This window comes from Morus notabilis, unplaced genomic scaffold (genome assembly GCF_000414095.1).
Source record: "Morus notabilis unplaced genomic scaffold, ASM41409v2 Scaffold286, whole genome shotgun sequence".
Lineage (NCBI taxonomy): Eukaryota > Viridiplantae > Streptophyta > Magnoliopsida > Rosales > Moraceae > Morus > Morus notabilis.
Window position 1 is genome coordinate 38345 of NW_010365008.1, and position 7151 is coordinate 45495.

The 7151-nt window shown below is 35.3% G+C and overlaps 1 pseudogene; it reads right to left on the reverse strand.

Moving 5' to 3' along the window:
* Nucleotides 1-4178: 4178 nt before the first annotated feature.
* Nucleotides 4179-6432, reverse strand: LOC21393547 (annotated as a pseudogene).
* Nucleotides 6433-7151: the final 719 nt, after the last annotated feature.

Below are 7151 nucleotides of genomic sequence, written 5' to 3' on the forward strand. Positions count from 1 at the left end.
CACTTATAACAATAGTTATTTCTATTGTTAATAAGTGCTCAGATATGTGAGAAAACATATCACCAATAGATACAATGGTTCGAGACCTTTTCAGATCACTAAAACACACAAACACATTTTCCGTCGAAGATTTGCGCTGCAACGCTCAAATGCGCGTTGCAGCGCGCCCGTGCGCTGCAGCGCACGCTACTGTGCGCTGCAGCGCGCATGCCTAGCAAAACAGACCCGAGGGTCTGTTTTGCGCAGGCTGCAGCGCCCAAACGCGCGCTGCAGCGTACACTGCTGTGCGCTGCAGCGCGCGTGCCTAGCAAAACAGACCCGAGGGTCTGTTTTGCGCAGGCTGCAGCGCCCAAACGTGCTGCAGCGCGCACTCTTTCGCGCTACAGCGCGTGCTTGCGTCAGCCTACTCTTCCTGAATGTGTTTTAATCCAATTTTGTGATATCAAGACTGAGAGATATATTACAATCTCTCTAACAACCACTCTACCCTCTCCACCGTCTTCGACCGCTAAGCCACATATAAGCCATCTCCTAAGAAGCATAATATTTAGAAGACCCATCCATGCTGGCCTCATACTCACAGGCACACAAATGCACAAAGCGTCGGACCCAAAAAGGCTCTTCAAAACCCATATATCCCTTCTAAACAAGTAGTTGTCAGAGTTTTACCAGAAAAGCCGAATCCGTTACATTTGAGCACCCTCCCACGTGGCTAGGAGTCCATAGCACCCAAGGGGAACGCCGAAATCCGTTCCTTTAAAACCTACATCAAAGGTGGCATAAAAAAGAGGAGGGGAAAAGAAAACCTTAACAGAAGAGAAGATGAGGAAAACTTTAAAAGATAATTAGATTACTTTATATGAAAACCATACACATATTCCCTCAAAAAAACCATGACAAACTAATTATTATTATGGAGAGCAATTACCAAGTGGGAATAATGAAATAAAAGAAAAAGGAAAAAGTACAAATACCCTTTAAAGTATATAGGGAGTTTCAAAATTTTAACACTAACTTTTGATTAATATATTTTTTAGTTAAATAATTAAATTAGTTAAAAATGTATTAATTAAGAGTAAGGTATATAGATTTCGACCCGTAAGTTCAACAAATTTCTATAAAAAAAAAAAAAAAGCCTGAGGACGATAAAAACATGAAAATGACATCTTAGAGGAAACTACGGTGACCTTCGAAGACATAAAACTTTAATGATTCAGTACCTAGTATGACGACAATTAATTAAAACGAAAATACATGGTAGGAAAAGAAAAATATCTTAAACAACTTTAAAACGACATCAACGCCAACGCTTCATAAACTTTTGTACAAAAGGTATGGCATAGAAAACGACAATAACCAAAACAAGCAAAAATGAATAAATTTGAAAAGGACATCTGAAAGAAACGACAATAACTTGGTATAAACTTTGAACAACATTAAATAAAACAGCAACGACTATGAGACGACAATAACTAGAACAAACGACACTAATCACGATAAAACGACATCGCCTTAAAAGCGACAATGGCTCGTAGGTAAGATATTACTGATTCATGTAAATACCGTCTCATGAAAAGAACAATAACTAGAAGAAACGACTAGTATTTTGGGGAAAAAGGATCACAGAGAAAAAACGACAATAACGTGGAAAAACGACAATGTCCCACAACAGTGCACTGTTTTGGTTGAATGACACTGCATGGACAACGACCTTATACTGAAAATGATAATGATTACCAGAAACGGCAATTAATTAAAGGCGACATAAGAATGTAAAAGACGATAACTAGGAAAAAGTGGCATCTTGGAGTAAGAGAAAACAACATCCATATCACATGAAAAACGACAATGGGTCATGATTAAACGACTTAATATGGAACACGATAATAATCAGGATAAATGACAATTACCGAAAAGCGACATCAGCTATAAAACGACATCGTCAGGAAACAACAAAAAAGAGACAGTAAGACAAAAACGTCAGTATACTGAAAAACGACATCACATTGAACACATTTATTGCCCTGAAGTTGAAAATCGGAATGATTTCTGCACTAGCAGTAACTAAAAACAGTATTACTCAATAAAACATCACATGGAAATGACTGTGACTTAAAAGGGGAGTAACATAGAAAAATGACATGACATGACTCTGAATCTCCAACGACTTTAAAATAAGGTTGACAATAAGGCGGATTTGGGGAGGGATGGTCTTCTTATCTACTCGTTTTGTGAATAAAAACACTCACTATTTTCACTTCACTAACTTGTATAATTAATTGGCGGGTTAAAAATACGTAAAAGAAAGATATTTTTAAATTTTTATATATTTTATGTAATATATTATACATAAAATAATTTATTATAACATATTATACATAATATTTTAATTTAAAAAATAGGATATAATTAACCGGGGGCAGGTGAGAGGAACATGATAGCAGACTCTAAATCCGTCCTCACCCCCGCAACCACAGCAGTTAAAAAATTTTAATTCACTAAGAGGACGTTTGATTTATGTATTCAGAATTATGATTCAGAATTATTCTCAATTTACGTATATTTTTTATAAGAAAAAATACTGTAAAAATTATGAATCATAATTTAGAATCAGAAACGGATATAGGAAACAAACGTCCCCTTACAATCTGGATCCATTTAAAGTGGATATTTCCTGCGTCATTTAATAATGCAGGTCCCCGTACATGAATGAGTTAGACGGGTAAAATTGTCATCCTTACTTTAAAACCACAGTTAGCTGGAAAAAGGACATCAAAAGGAAAGCAACAACGGTTGAGTAATGGTACGGCAAAGAAAGCGAAGATATCACATATTGGAAAACAGGTAACCAGGAAACAGACATCGCATGGAGAAAGACAACTTAACGACGACTAGGTTATGCTTGGTGGGGGTAGGGAGTCGTATTTTTAAAATAATCTGCTTGGCATTAAAGTTTGTTTGTTGGGTTATTTTTATTTTTTTAATGGAAGGCGCATGATTAACTTCATAGTCGAACGATTTAAAAAGCAATTATTATATGAATATCATTGGTAAATTTGGTTGTTGATCAGTGCACACAAATTAGCAAGGATATTCCATAAAATTACAAGCATTTTTAACTGAAAGATACTAGATATTAATTAAACTACTTCAATTAGGAAAAAAATGATAATAATCTACACTCACCTTTTTATTGAACTTGAAGTGGGAGGATTTGCTACAATTTATAGTGGAATTAAATATGAAATATTATGCACCGTTAGAATATGCTCACAACCACAACTATTATCACTTTAAGGTGCTCAAGAACGTTGTGTGCCTTAACACAGTGATATATTATATATTCAATCATCACACGTGGCATTAGATTGAAAACGTGAATTGAAAATATTTAAAGAAGAACAAAAAAAAAAAAAAAAAAAAAACCCAATTTTTGCTTTTACGAGCAAAGTTTCCTTTTTGAGATAAAATTAAAGTGCCAAAACAACTTATAGAGAGCTCCGCGACAAAAATTATGCCAAAGGTCTAAGTCTAGGAGATTATTACAAAACAGAAGTATATCACGTTTCGTGATCATGTTGATTATGGTTGGGCGTCAAGAGGCTTCGTGGCGCGCGTACTGAGGCATATATAATTGATGGAGTTCTCGTCCTCCTGGCCGTTCTGCTTGAAAAGTCCCCTGAAAAAATTTGAAAGAAAAAACAAAAAATTATTTTACCCCAAATAAACTTATGTTTTAACACGCAGGCTCTCGTCCCTAGCTTTGACCGTACATCATATATTCCGCTTATGTATGTGAAGAGAACTGTGATAAAATTCTTGAATGAATAGACATTATATGTGAAACGAGCTATTAATAATATTTAAGAACCTGAATTAGAGATTCAGTATATATAGATACCCCGCACGCGCACGTATATATATATATATATATATGGAATATATATACGTACGCTAACCCATTACCCCAGTACGCATATCTATACTATGTTGATGTATACCTGTCGGATAGAATTCAGTCCACGGGGACAAGTTGGCGTCAAGAGCTTGTCCAAGATGAGGACGTACTTGGTCTTGGGCATTATTATTCATGTCGTTCTCTAAACCACTTCTTGAGGTTACGTGATCATCAACAATATTTTGTCTATGCAGTGTTGACGGTGGCGGTAGGATTTCATCTCCACGTTGCACCTCATCCCTGAAAAAAGGTTTTGAAACCGTAAAATTAATTACAAGGATCTAGGACTACTTTATTCATTTATATAATAATATATAATATATATATATATATAATTATATATATTACTTTATATAACTCGTTGCACAACCTAAAAATGCTCAGACTCTCGGTGGTGACGTTCAGCACAACAACTAGCTAAGGCGGACTTTATGTATAGAGCTAGTGATATGAAATCCACTTTTATTAGTGTGTGGTGTTCGACACCACGAGTATCTTAGCGGAAAAAGAATCTTTTATTACCAAATTGGGAATCTATTTTTTACCTCATGTGAAGAAGCCCATTTGAGTCCAAGAAATTCAAGATCTGAATCTGTGGGTCTCTTTGTGGTAGCCAGTCCAGGATATTTTGTGGACTAATTGCACCGGCGACAAGCTCGTCAACATTTGCAGTCTCTGGAGGCAGATGTACCTATATTATTTATCCATCACATTAGACTTATTACTCAAGTCTTTCTTTTCAGAGCTTAGCGAAATTCTTTGTTAACCATTTATGTATAGTAAAACAGACGGTTTTGCATGTTAATATATACATTAATCTGTACAATGAAATTTACTATATGTTTTGGATACATTATTTCAGAACTTTTCATAATTAAGAATGTAGATGCAATCTATAAATAAAGCAAAGGTTACATAAATGGGAAGATGATCTCAATAATACCTGAGTAGTAAAATGTGTCCCAAAGGAATTATACTTCTCCAAAACTTGCTGTATGTACATGTACAATCAATATCATATAATCAGTTACGGGCTGTTGATTTACTACTTTATGTATCACGAGTTTTGGGATGGAATTAAGATGAATATTAGAAGATCCTAGATTTTTAATTACCTTGCGGATACAGACAGTTTTGAGAGTCTCCTCAAGGATCTTCTCTCGGTACTCAGCCTCATTCAAGGTTGTGATTTCAGAAGGATCACCTTCAAATATCCTGGAAACTAATTGATATTATATATTTGAGAAATATCGCAGTGGAAATGATGCTAGCTTATGAGTTTCGCGCATCTAATAAGCGCTAGTAATATTAATAATATATAGAATTTATAATTAGGGTTTTAGAGTGGTAAAGAAGGAGTATTTAAGGTGATGATGAATTAGGACCTTAGCCGTTTTTCCATTTCTTCCAATTGCGACTTAAAACAAAGGATTTCTTGTTGAATCTCCTGTGATCATTGTCGCAAAACTATTATTTTATTAGAGAGAGAAGAGAACAAAGTTGGAAATTAACGTGTAGAAAAACAGCAGGCTTTCATGCAAAGATTAAGTACCTCGAGCTGAGAATCAGTACTACTCATTGGGCTGCATCAAATGATCGAAACCTTTAATAAGCTATATTCGAAGATGATAAAATTTTGATCAATCTAGGCCACAGAAATAATTTAATAAATTTAAAACCTGGCGATTGTTTGACAAGTTGAATCAGCTTCACTTCTTAGCTTACCAACAACTCGCTGAAGAAACTGAGAATCGAAGAGAAATCGTCATAACTTTGAAAGAAGGTCTATATACACACAAAAGGTAAATAAATAAATAAATAAAAAATCCGGGAATTAACCCTACAAAATATGGTAATACTTTAGAAAGACGCTCACCTCTTGGTTATGCAGACTTCTGTTGTTGCATGACAATTGTTGACAGAAGAATTAAGCGAGATCCGAACAAATTAAGAAATGATCATGAGAAAAAAAAGTTATTATTTAACACAATTTATAATCAACAATGTTTGGTGAGTTTCTAGAAACCAAAATGTCCTTACCGCCCTCTGTCATGGTCAGGAAGGTTAACATAGCGTGCAAGAATCTCTTCGATGCTTCAGAAAAACCAAAAACAAATTAACGATTATCTTTTCAGCAACATAAGTACAACAAGAGAGCATATAACTAAAATCACTGATTCTTAATTAATTAAGAATTCTTTTTTTTTTTGGTTAGAAAAGGATATATATATATATATGTATGTATGTATGTATATAATAGAAGTGAAGCTAGATATATAGTGAGAAGACCTTTTATTGCCAGAGAAGAGACTGACTCTTCCAGATGAAGAAAACATGATGAGAGCTACATCAACATCACAAAGAACAGAAAGTTCGTAGGCTTTCTTGATAAGCCCATTTCTTCTCTTTGAGAACGTGACTTGCCTATTTGTTGTGTTTTCAATCCTCTTGATCTGAAGCTTCACTCTTCCCATTTCCTTCACTCACTTTTTTTTTTTTTTTTCCCTTGGGGAAATTGAAAAGGTACTTCGTGACTGTGGTAGTTAGGGAAATGGGATTAAAATCTGTCACTCTCACACCTGAATATATCTTGACAGAAACCCCAAATACAAGGTTGTTAGTTTGGGAACAATTTAATGGATGGAGGTGGAATGAAAATAAAATAATTAAAGGAGAGGTAAGAAGGAGAAAGCAGACAAGCTTTTGGCGTCATTGTCTGACCATTCACAGAAGATGACGAGGGCCAGATAAATGACGGTGTGGGACAAATATATTTACTTGGGAAATTGGAAAGTTGAGTATTTTTGTTTAGATAAAACCTTTTTTGATGCATCCACTCTAAGTTTGGACCGAGCTAAACGGACCGCCTCAAGATCTGTTAGTGTTGTCTCGAATTTGACCCTAAATTTTTTAGGTTTAGGGCCGGACTGGACCGACAATCTTTTTTTCAGTCCGAACCAAACGTCATATTTTTAAAGATTTTTTTTAAATACCTTATAAAATTTAGGGTTAAGCCGGGCCGGTTCTAAACTTTTTGGGCTTAGAACCGGGATGAGCCGACCCTTTCTCTTTTAGGGTCGGGTCAGCCCGAAATTTCTCTTTAGTGGCCCAAATTTACACCTCTAGCATCCACCAATCCATAGTTTTTCGTAAGGATGGAAATTTTCCTCTCTCAGTTGATCAAGAACGAAAT